General features: G+C 38.1%; 1 protein-coding gene across 1 annotated transcript in view; it reads left to right on the top strand.

Annotated features, from left to right (window-relative positions):
- DCHS2 (dachsous cadherin-related 2) overlaps nucleotides 1-12,801 on the top strand; it is a 198,875-nt gene that overhangs the window by 105,310 nt on the left and 80,764 nt on the right. The window lies entirely within an intron of this gene.

The following is a 12,801-nucleotide window of genomic DNA, read 5'->3' as shown; positions in this document are numbered from 1 at the left end:
TACCTGTCTTGGACTAGTTTAGAAAAAAAAAAAATAGAAAAAAAAGGTAAAATGGCTGCCCCCTCCGAAAGTGCCGCCTCAAACGCCGCCTGCTCTCGCCTCATTAATGATGTGCTCTTGTACACATATACCATGTATGTGTATGGTACCCACATTGACCTGCAAGAGCTGTGGCTGTGTGGATGGTGCACTGCATTCAATGTAAATGGTAATTTGTATCCTCCATTGTGTGACTGGATCCCCTGCCTGTAGGAGGGTCTCTATGGTCAGTAATTGACAGTAGGGTAGAGCAACCTGTAAGGTGCACAGGAGTGCTGCTACTGCCATCCTCTCATGTCCGTGCAGTTGCAATGCTGTGTTTTCAGCCATGGATTTTACTCTTTGTACTGCAAAGGTTGAAATCTGGGCAAGCCACATGGGAAACCGCCCATGAAACCAGTTGATTTGAGCTGGTTTTTTACTATGGGCTTCCTTCTTTTGTATTTTCAGGGCCTTGTAACACCCTGCACTCAGCTTATGTAGGTGTTCTGTTGACTGCATTAGGAACATGAAATAAGATGGCTTTAGCATGTGACCGACCTTGAGCATGAATATGGTAGAAATGGAGTTGTTCAGGTATCGGTGATATAATAGATATTAGTATAAATGTCATATAGACATAGCAGAGTAAGTGCCAATGAAAGTTTCAGACAAATAAAAGCTGCTACATAAGTTTTGTTAGTTAGTTGTTACTCAGTTGAGATCCTTTATTACACATGAACATTTAGTTGCCGTATGGTTCTTTTTATGCCAGCCCAGCTGCTATCTATAAAGCCTTGTATGCTACAAACAGATGCCATAAATAAATGGCGGAGTGAAGAAACATTTGTATATATAATTAATCAGAATCCGCAATGACATCTCTCTATGTCAGAACTTGACAGGTTTAATCAATTGTGCCGAGAAGGTGGAACACAGCGATAAAACACATTAGCCGTCTCTCTCGCTTGCATTAATGTTAGATATTTTCTGTTTCTTAATATTCTTTTTGCCTCTGTCCAACAGCTGATAGGGATTTCATGGTTCTTTCTTACATAGATAAGAATATGTGTTTAGTTATTAGATTTTCCTACCATCGACTTTCATACATACTTAGGCCTTGTTCACATGACTATAACGTAGCCAGATTTTAGCATCCAGATCGTGGACCCCATTCGTCTTTATTAGAGATGAGCGAACCGTAAAATGTTCGAGGTTCGATATTCGTTTCGAGTAGCCCCTCAATATTCGACTACTCGAATCGAATATCAAACCCTATTATAGTCTATGGGGGGAAAATGCTCGTTTCAGGGGTAGGCAACGTTCGATCAAATTATACTTACCAAGTCCACTAGTGAGTGGACAAGCGGACATGTGCAGTCGGCTCTGCCCAGGCCCGATGCCTGGCAGAGTGAATGAAGAGCCGGAAGTCTCCGCGGGGAAGCTGCAAGGAGAAGACTTCTAAAGGCCGGAGAAGAACCAGCATTGATTGGCCGACTGTATAGCATTCGGCCAATCAATGCTGGTTCTGCATCGAACTTTTACATTCGAACAGCGAGTGGTACTCGATCGAGTACGAGTATTTTAAATACCGTAGTATTTGATTTAATACCTACTCGATCGAGTACTACTCGCTCATCTCTATTCTTTATTAAGTAAATGTACCTCAGATCACCATATGGTTCTGTATAACTTCATTTTAGCAGTCTGAATGAGGCCTTATTATATGTAACACAGAATGTAAAGTGAAGATCCTTTGGGTAAAGTTAAATTATTAATCTTAGATAATAAAGGTCAACTCAAACTGAGTTTTACATCCTTCATTTTTATGGTTTAAAGGACCTTGAAAACGTAGGAGTTTTTCCTCTACTGACTTTTTGCCTTTTTTTACCTCTGGTGATTTATTATACGAATTAAACAGTTAAGGAGCGGGGCATTTTCCCTAGTTCAGGACAGGATGTTTTGGGGGTTTTGCGCATGTGGTTTTGAGAGCTATAACATTTTTTCCTTTGTTTTGCCTTTTTTTTGGTGATAAATACAGCTTACTTTTTATGTTGATTTTATTTTTGCATATTTTTTCTTTATTTTATTTTAATTTTGAGAAAATGTAAAGATTCATGGAGGAGAAAATTTGTGATTCTTCATATTTTTCACATTTCTTTTTATAGCACAAAGTGCTACTAAAAAAAATTGTTTCCCTCTCTGTTAGGCTGAAGCCCCAGATTGCTGAAATGCAGCATTTAAGGCTGAGTTCACACGGGGTATTTTGGTCAGGATTTTGAGGATGTATTCACATCCAGTTGCAGCTACCCGTGTTATGGACCAAAACGTAAGGCTGCCTCCACCTCAGGCTCCGGACCAAAAAGCCCCGTGTGAATCCGGCCTTACAGTACCTGCAAAGTGGATGGGATTCTGGCTAATCCCATCCATACATTGCAGAACAAAATCAGCATCTGCATTTTCTGAAAATCGCATTATGTTAATTATATCTGCGGAAACGCTGGTGTTTCTGTACAGGCATAATAGGGGCAAAAATCTGCAGAGGAAATGCTGCAAAAATGCAATGAAAAACACTGCAGAAAAAAATGTGGTTTTTTTTAGCAGCTTTTTTTTTTTTTTTGCTTCGTCTTCCTACTTGCAGCCTTATAATAACTTTTATATATGTGGCTGTCATGTGGCTTCCGGGCCAGAAGTGGTGCGACATCATGGCCTGTACACAGCAATTGGTAAGGGAGGGCCCATAATAAAATGCCCCTGTCTTCCCTGCAGGAGGTCTGGCTGCGGTGTCCTCCTATGAAGCTGCACAACTCGGTGCAACTGCCTAACCCAGTAACCCCGTGGACTGTCCAGATATAATAGTCTAAGGGGGGGGGGGTCCAGAAGGGGTTAAATTAAAATTCCAATAGTGGTGGTTCCCAAATGTTAAGACAATGGTGGAATTTGGCAACCCATCTATACCTCTTTCTGGTGTAGATGAGCGCATCTTTGATGGACAGTCCTTTTTTGAGCCAAAGAAACACAACATTGTTCCATCTGCAACCTGCTTGCCACTTTTACAAAAGTGGGTGGATCAGGGCTGAGACCAAGACAGGCAAGATGGGGATTCCTTTCCTGACATATTTACTATGACTCATACCACAAAGTTGAAGTGTCATTCTTTGTAGGAAAGTATTCAGAATAGCTTGGTCATTTATTCTTGTATATGTTTGATTTTTCAATGCTAAGAAGTCAAGGAGGCGGTCCTATGAGTGATTGTCAGCTATCTCCGCATGCACTGTCAGAGGGGAGGCTGTCTATCTCTGATAGGAGAACCTTCTTGACTGCTTAATATAAGCTCCCAGTAATCCTGAGAACTCTGAACCACTATCCAAGGGGTCCAGGAGGCGACAAAAGAGTCATGAGTATTTCAGAGGGACACCATAAGGTCTTCTATGTCCTCCACCCTACAAATCCAGCGAGTCAGTGTAGGAGAAACAGTGGACTTCCATAGGGCCGGGATCCAGGTTCTGGCAGCATTTATAAAATATTTAAGTGCAGATTTTCAGTAGGTTGGTAGGGAAGAGTCAGAAAGGTGTAACAACATGTACATTTAATATGTGGAATCAAAAGTCACAAAACAAAACAAAACAAAAAGCACAAAGAAAAACGCTGCAACAACTGCAGGAAAAAATGCAATTCTTTTTTGCAGTGTTTTTTCCTGTAGAGTTTTTTTTTATTGAGTTTCTCTATGGGAAGGTCTTACCCTTAGTCACTCTTGCATTCTCCAGCAAAAGGGGCGTGGCTTAGCAGAAATGGGTGCCACATTGTGCACCAAAAAATATGCCAACATTTTGGTGCATTTTATGGCATAACCTTAAAGACGACATATAGGTCTGAACAGGTGCCAGATTTTTTTATCCACCCGCTGTGATATATCTCAGGCATTTTATAACTGTTTATGCTTCAGTTTACACTGTCTATTAGATAGTATTGGTAAATCTGCTGCAGTGTTTCCACTCAAGATAATCCTATGTGTGCAATCTGGAGGCAAAACTGATACATTTCCCCAGCACTGACACATTATAGTAAACTATCAGAGGGATTAATAGTCTGTGTACAATGGATAATCGATTTAGACCACAAAATGCTTGGCTTCTGCTTATACGGATGAGTGCACTTCCTCCATCTTATAGAGCTGTACTTTCTCTAACCCTTTGTTATCTATAATAGCAAAACAAGTCTGCTAACATATTATCTAGGATATAACATATACATAGCATTTACTGGGACAATAGTGAATTATTAGTGCAGTCCCTGGATCCTGCAGATATGATGTGTACCTTAGATATCACCATTTAATAAACCCATACTATAAATTGTGCTAGAGCCTCAACCAGTAGAATAATCATCTATAGAGTTGTATATTATTTAGTGTATATAGTATAAACTATGTATGCTCCATGTATACGGTATTATCTAATCCTGATCCTTATCAACAGGTGCCCTTTCCCATGTCACCTCCTATACTCAAATTTGTTACATGTCTGGAAATTCAACTCTGACCAGACTGTAGCATTCTTTGTAGAGTCAATGTCAAAGTACTGAAGCTGAACCAGATTTATTCCTTCCCTGAACATGTGACATCAGTTATTTACTTCACTTGCTCGGTATGACCTCACTGTAGACCTTATCAAATCTTCACTGGATATCTATGAATCACAGATGTGTGTTCTTGCTCCATGACACGCATTATTTTATTCCCTTGTCTACTAAAAACATGTCATTTTCATTTGGAGATAAGTAACATCTGCATGGAGTTTGTTCTCCCTGTCTTTGCGTGGGTTTCCTCCAGGTACTCCCGGTTTTCTCCCACACTCCAACATCCGATAGGGAATTTATATTGTGAATGAAGACAATGAATTAAGACGTCTAAGAAAGAAAGAAAGAAAGAAAGAAAGCAAGAAAGAAAGATCGTGTTGTAGCTAGATGAGCATAACCCTAATTCAATTACTAGATAATTAGAAATTACACATTTTTGTGCATATAAATAATTAGGAATTTTGCAGTTTTACAGATTCTCTCTAACTATTTTAGTGATGAAAGTCTATTGCCTTGATCGATTGCCAATGGATTTGACCATAAATGCAGGAACTTTCTATGGTCTGGGACTTGTCAGAATCCCAGCTATGATTTCCTTATTGTGGCCGGGTTATCTTCTCGTACTTGCACCGTCTACGTCTGATAACCAGACCACAATTAGGAATATCATGCCTGGGATTCTGACAAGTCCCAGACCATAGAAAGTTCCTGCATTTACAGTATTCATTGACAACCTATCAAGTATGCCACCACTAAGATGGTAGAGAAAATCTCAATCTGTGCAAAATGTTAAATTATTTATATTAGCAAAAAATGTTGTAGTTTTAATTGTCTACAAATTGAAATACATTTATGTTCATGTTTCATCCTAAAAGTTCATCTATTTTTTTTTTACAGCTGGAGAAATTGTGCCAAATAATTAGAAGCACATGGTCATTTATCAAGTGAAAGGACTTGTCCAGTTCATTTTCATGGATACCAAAGTGCATTGCCTGAATTTCAGTGTGGATCATACGAATTCCAGGTCAATATAAAAAAATGGCCATAAATGAACACACTATAGTGGGAATTGAGAGGCTCCTCATGATGTCATGGGAAGAACACATGTAACAGCAATAGCTTCCGCAGTGTTTGCCAGACTATAAGTCATTGGTTTGGCATGCAGTCACTAGATCAAAAGGCCGAATGGTGTCAGATATGAGTTTTCTTTCATTCCACCTTAAATGGGACATTGAGGTAAAAAGTCATATATATATATATATATATATATATATATATATATATATATATATATATATTTTTTTTTCCCTTTTCACAAATAGTCAAATAATTGGTCCTAGGCAGAGATATAGTTATATAATGGATAACATAGAGTATAAAGCAATATCAGTGAAACAGATATCATTGAAACATGAGATGCATAACATGAACATTAATATCCAAAGTCATACATCAATTAGACAAAGAATGTCCAAAAACGCTTTAATGGCCGTGAATAATTACAATAACCTCCGGAACAAACAGCAGACTTTCCTCTATTTTACCATTGAACAAGAATGATGCTCAGACTGTGCTGTCCTAAGATTTATCTTCATTTGCAAGAACTGTTGTAGACCCTTTAACTCTGAGAGTTAGCGTTACAATTTGTGTAAGCAATCATAATGAAGGACAATGAGAATGATAAACTATATAACTATCATTTGTCATTGGTCTTTATTTCTGCTTATCTGGGCCTCAATCATTTAGTATAAATGTAACCTGAGTGTCATATACATTTACAAAACCTGTCTGCGGCACAGCTCTTGTAATAGACATCACTAGGTAGGGATAATGCTTCTTGCTTGGCAGTGAGGATTGTCTTCGACAAAAAGGCCTCCAATTGTCAATGCATGTTTTTTTTTTTGTTTGTTTGTTTCTTTTTTAAACCATTGATTTTTCTTAAGATTTTTGAAAGGTTGGTAGAAGATGAGAAAAAAAATTGATGTAATGAGTTGGAGTTGGTGGTGAAAGTTCCCCTTGCGGAAAAAAAATATGACCTCTAATCGTAATACTTAAATGGTCACTCTTGTTTCAACAAATCTTGCATAAATCAATAGTCCAAGTGAATATAAAAACTCTGCCATTTACCATATCACAAAAAATGCTTATTTCTCCGCTTATCTGGCTTGTTTCCTGCTACCCCCATTCCTAAACTGACTTTCACTCTGAAATCTGTGCTATATCTCTCATGGAATTCAAGTCACTTGTATAAGATTTATGATCTCTGTAAAAGTCTATGAAGTGAGGTGGGTGAGCAGCGGCTTCAGAGAGAAACAGTGGCAGAGACAGTATGCAAAAATGGGGTGTAACAAACTTTCCAAATGCTTTATGTACATTGATACAGGCCAGTACTTTATATACTCTATATATGTCCTGTATTGTCCATGACTTTCTGATTGAGAAAGAGGAAGTTAGCTACTTACTCAGTGTATGTCAGCTAGTTTCTAGCCACCAGCTCAAGGAGATCTACACACTACAGAAAGAGTCTGCAAAGGGGAAAACTGCTAAAAATGCAAACTATAACTCATATAATGACTAGAACTAGTGTTATTCCTGATGAACACACACAATTCAGGATCCCACCAGGCTGACATCCACTGACCCAGGTCAAGGAGGAAAAATCCTGGTTTTCTATGTATATTGATAAGCCCATAGACAATATTTACACTTTGAGAAAAATGGAGTAAAACAAGAACATACAGTTTAATGTGCACTGTGGGTCTTAGACTATGCAATATAATAAATCATTTGTTTCTGTGGGTACAAGTGTTGCTTGCTTAAAACCTTAGAACATGGTCATTCACACAGATGAATTTGCGGCTGATTTTGAGGCAGATTCCACTTTAAAATCAGCTCAAAATTCTGTCCTGCTCAGTCTTCCCATGGATCTGTGGTTGATACAGCCTCAGAACCTCTAGCCTAAGACCATTGCTGATTAACCCCATTGTGTTTGAGGCTGAGCAGCGAGCAAACCTGTGGTAGACTTTCCATTGCAGATTACCCAGGGATAGAGTTTGGAAAGAATCCAAGGCTGAAGACCACCTCAAGTTCCTTTCCAAATTTAGTTGCATGAACATACCATAAAGGGATATCACAATGTCAAATTAATTTGTTTGTAAATCTTTAGCATCTGAAAACTACTGAACATCGTATCTTTTTTTTTTTTTTTTTTAATAAACAGAGGAATAACTTATTTCTAGCATTCCTAATTCTTATCTCCTCCGTACCATCTCACTTGCAGACATTGTGAAACAAGGTCAATCATAATTGCAATCACACCTTGCAGACATTGCCCTGTGAGAGCTGATAGACTACGAATGATGATAAGTTTTAGTAAGCAAACCAGTATATTATGCCATTAAAGGTTACCTTATTAAATATCATCCTTTGGGCAGATTGTGAAAAACTTTTCTGTTAGAGAAACATATAGAATACATATTTGTGAATTTAAATTAAAGCAGCATGGGCACATTTGGTTATAGTCAAAGCTGCATTGTACACAGTTCTCTGCAAGTGGAAGATATGCAAAAGCCCACTGTGCAAAAGCCTATATTGTAGGATTGGAAAGTAGCTATCAGTTAGTTGGATATGGCACTGAAAGAATGAGCAGCTTCTGTACATAGCAACAGACTATTAGGATCACAAGATATTGGCATTATATAATACGTTGTCCATCATATAGTCTATATGAATATAGTTCTGTAGATAACAACAGTAAACAAGAAAGAATTAGACACTATGACATGTTAAAATTTGCAGCACCTGCAATGCCTACGGTAAAGGAGAGGCAGTGCCTAACATTTATGGTAGATGCGGAATACGGTGTAAAAGGGAAGATGTTATTGATGATGATTCCTGCTACACAACACTGGTACTGGTTAATTTGGGAAGGGGGGAGAAAGACACCCCCAATCAAAATTTAACATGCTTCATTTTCCAAAAAATGGATGCGTTTTTGAAAAAGCAGCTTTTCCACACTTTTATTCTGTAATGTGTTGATGAGGTTAACCAAAATATCATTCACTTTGCTGTTACTGTTTCCACAATGTGTGGCCATAATGTGACTTTCTACATAATTTTTGTGTTAAAGTGCAAGCGTGTTGCTGAGAAAATCCATTTTTTTCTGTATTCGGTTTTATCCGGTTTATTGATTTTGCTGGTTATAGACTCCTTTTAATGCATTAAGTTAAGTGTCGAGTTAAAGTTTGATACATCTGTACAAATCATGTTTATTACATTAAAGCTGTGTTCACATTATGTGGTGATCAACAAGTGTGTTCCCTTGTTCTTTCCTACAAGTAAATGTTATATCTTCCTGCTATTTTCTACAATTTATTTTAGAACTATTTCTTTTGTATGTCTTTGTATTTTTCAGTTTTGTACTTTTTGTAAGCCCTGCATCATTTTTATTGAAGCTTTCAAGTACAATAGTTTTGGCCCTTGTTTACGCTAAAAAAAACCCTGCTTAGCTTATCCTTCAACTGTTTAACCCTTTAATCGTTGGAAAGCAGAATGTGAATGTAGACGTACCTATCAGGTCACAATGTGCAGTAGATGGAGTCTATCATGAGTGTATAAACTGCATTGGGTGTAATTTAGGCTTGTTTTGCAGCCTGAGTGGAAAATGAGTATACAAATTGAGTGGAAATAGGTTGTAGCCTCACCCACATCACATGCTGTAATCCATTCCCGTTCCTTTTAATGCCTAATAGCACCATTAAAGGGATCCTGCCAGGTGGATTTTCTACCATAAAATGGTAATGACCCTATGGTGGTACTTCATACTTTCATCTCCGCATGACTCATGCGGACACCATACGGAAAACACACGGACCCCATTTATAATCTATGGGATCCTGTGTGCTTTATAAGCTCACCACTTGTCAGTGCGTTCGGTATTCCGTTCAAGGGGTCCCCATGCGGCCTCCCTGAACCGAATACCGAATGTATTTGTGAACCGGCCTGAAAAAGTACATGTGTAATTGTGACTACAAAAGGTAGTTTGTTTGTTATTGACTACAGCATATATTTTACAGATATTGTATCAATAAGAAGGCTCCATGCCTCCTGCTGTTATATACTGATATATCTGGTGTTGGATTCTAATATATATTGAATAAACTCTGAATATTGCTCTCTAGCATTCCCAACAAAGTCACTACAGAACAGATTGAAGGTGAAACAGGATGCTTGGATATCTGCTGAACTTACCGTTTTCTTTAATACAATTATTTTCAGATTGTGAGAGTGAGATTTTCAAGGGCATCCATGAGGCCTAGCTATAGAACATTGTAAGATCAGAGAAAAGATACATTTTCAATTTTTGGCTATAAATGACTTTTGACTGAGTTTTGACTGATCTATTTCATTACAAGAGTTTTACATTTTAAAAGTGTCTCCAAATTTTCATCTAAATTGCTTGTCCTTGTCTAGAATTATCATAATTGGCTTTTGATGAAAGCACTTTAGTCCTTTATACTGACAAGGATAGCCTAAGAATCTGACACAGATGTATACTCTCGAAAAGGTGAAATCAAAATACAATGCAAATATATTCTACCCGTAATAACAACATTAAACCTGACTGTTTGTCCCTGGATAGTAATTATTTAGTCCATTGAAGGAGATATTCTTTCATTCAGCCAGTGAGAACATTCTCAGAAAACTGATGTGTTGTCTAAGCCCGTAGATCAATGTGGCATAATCAATATGCATTAACCTGCCTTCAGAGAAAATTAACTAATATTTCTAATTCAGATATCTGGTTGCAGCAATGCACACATGTTGGTGGTTCAGAATGTAAAGAAGGAGGATTCTTATTGATGGCCTAGAACGTTCACTATTAGCGTAGTCAGAAAATGGCAGATGCTGTCATTGCCGTGACAGTGAGTGAAGATTCTTTCCTTCTCTTCTCAAGTTGTCTATCCCTTGAAAAAGAACCTTAATGGGGATGGAAGATTTATACTAAAATTAAAATAGTGTTTTCACTCTATTTACTCCATCTGAATGAGGAGTCTCTGTTCTGTCATTTATGGAACAGGTTAACGGATTACATTAGGATGGCAAAACCAGTTCTATCATGTTTGCCAGATTGTGAATTGATAAAGCTAGACAAGTTTATTGTGAATGAGTCATTGATTTATTTATAGGAAAACGAGTCCTACAAAAAAAATCAAAATTGTATAGTAAGGAAGTCATGATGCATGAGACCTCACCAAACTCTCACCTTACATCTATTCTAAATGCAACAGCCAGGCTTATCTTTCAGATTAACCACTACATCAATATCTATTCATTGTGTCGATTATTGACCTGGCCGCCCTTCCACTTCAGAGTACAATTCATATTATAGCTCACTCACAAAACTCTGCTCCTCTGCCGCCCCTCCCTAAATCTACTCCTTCTTCAACAACTCTACCCTTATGCATTCTATTCCGCCAGTTATCCAAGACCTCCACCACAATCTGCTCATCTCACTCCATCTCAAACTTTTCTGTAGCTGTAAAGTTTTCTACAATGCACTAACCTAGACAATTGGGTTAATTCTACAAATTCAAGACTATCCTAAAAACACATCTTATTTCATAATCTATCTTTTCTCTTTTTATCACTACCACATTATTCCTTAGTACTGGATCCCATCCCATCCAATACTCTTCCCATGTAGCTGTCACTATTTACTTGCCTAGTTTGCCTCCGGCCCCTATAAGGCATGCATGCACTTTTATTATGGGCAAATATGTAGCAAGTTAAATAGTGATCATGTCCTGACAAGTCTCCGCTCCTATCAGCTAAGTTTGCATGAACTGTACTACGCTACCAACAATGAGAAAAACATTCAAACTGGGACACAAGGCAGCATACATAAAAGAGCAAGACTGGGTGGGGGGGCACAACAATTAAACCAAACTGATTCAAATATAAAGGGCAATACAATTTAGAGGGGCCACTCCACCACTTACACTGTTCCTCTCAATAGAGGCATAGAGGAAGAGTGTAAGTGCACCCTGTAACCAGTCCATGGCTTGTCACCTGTTTTCCCTAACTGGAGAGTAGTTGAATAATAAAATTCCTGGTTATATACTATCCTGAAAAGGTAAGACTATTCTGTTTGCCCTGATCTATGTCTGACTTCTGCCTTTTTACCCAACTCTGCACCTGTTCCTCCTATCCTGATCTCTGTCTAAATGCCCTATTGACTATATGTTACATCTCCTGACCTCTCTTTGTGTATTGTAATGAACAAACTCCATCTGCCCCTACTTTTGGCCCGTCTTCTGACCAAGACCTAGCCCAGCCCTCTGGTGTCTCTCCTGAACTGAGAATACTTCTGAGCTAGTGACCTAGTGATCCTCTGTAGTGAAGTCCAGATGTCCATACAAAGGTTAAAGGGTGAATTCCAGAGGCCTAATTATACAATGCCCACAAGAGTAGCCCCCAGTCACATCTGTTCAGTGGCATGGTGGGTCCAAACTCAAATGCTCTTCATATCAGCCCATACAGAGGTACTGGTTGGTTAATGGTTTGTGCAGCTTTGTGTGTATTACCTTTTGTGCCAATCCATGTCCTCATAGATTATAAGATTTCGTGAGCAGATCCATCAATCTTAATGCTTGAATTGTTGATAAGTTTCCTAATGTATAGTGTCTGTACATCATATCCACTGATTTGTAAAGTGCTATGGTATATATGGGCACTATTTGATTAAAGTGTGTTATCTTTGGTACTGCAATGATTATAAAACATATTGGTTTTACTGGATCACAATTGCTTAGTATGGGGATAAAGGCAGCCAACTGAATAGGATGGTGGCAATGTGTTATTATGTCAATGAGTCCATTGTGATCTGCTCCTCAATGAGTACATAGGCCATTATGGTAATTGACAGAAATGATGCACGTTTTCAGTGGAATCATTTTCATCATCTATGAAGATTATTTTCCTGCCAATTCAATTGAAAATGACCACATTTCGTATTAAAATGTGAATGGGTTGTTTCAAATTTGGAACAGAGTCCTCCATTCATTGGCAATGACAGTACCGTATAATATTCTAAGTGGCATAAAATAGAAACGGAATTATAATGTGTATACGTAGAATGTAATAATCTGAATGCCACATTGAAATCACTGTCTGATCTTATTGTCATTGCTTATAAAACAGAAT

Source organism: Leptodactylus fuscus, chromosome 1 (assembly GCF_031893055.1).
Source record: "Leptodactylus fuscus isolate aLepFus1 chromosome 1, aLepFus1.hap2, whole genome shotgun sequence".
NCBI classification, from domain to species: domain Eukaryota; kingdom Metazoa; phylum Chordata; class Amphibia; order Anura; family Leptodactylidae; genus Leptodactylus; species Leptodactylus fuscus.
The sequence above is the reverse complement of the archived record's forward strand: the minus strand, read 5'-3'. Positions and strand labels throughout refer to the sequence as shown.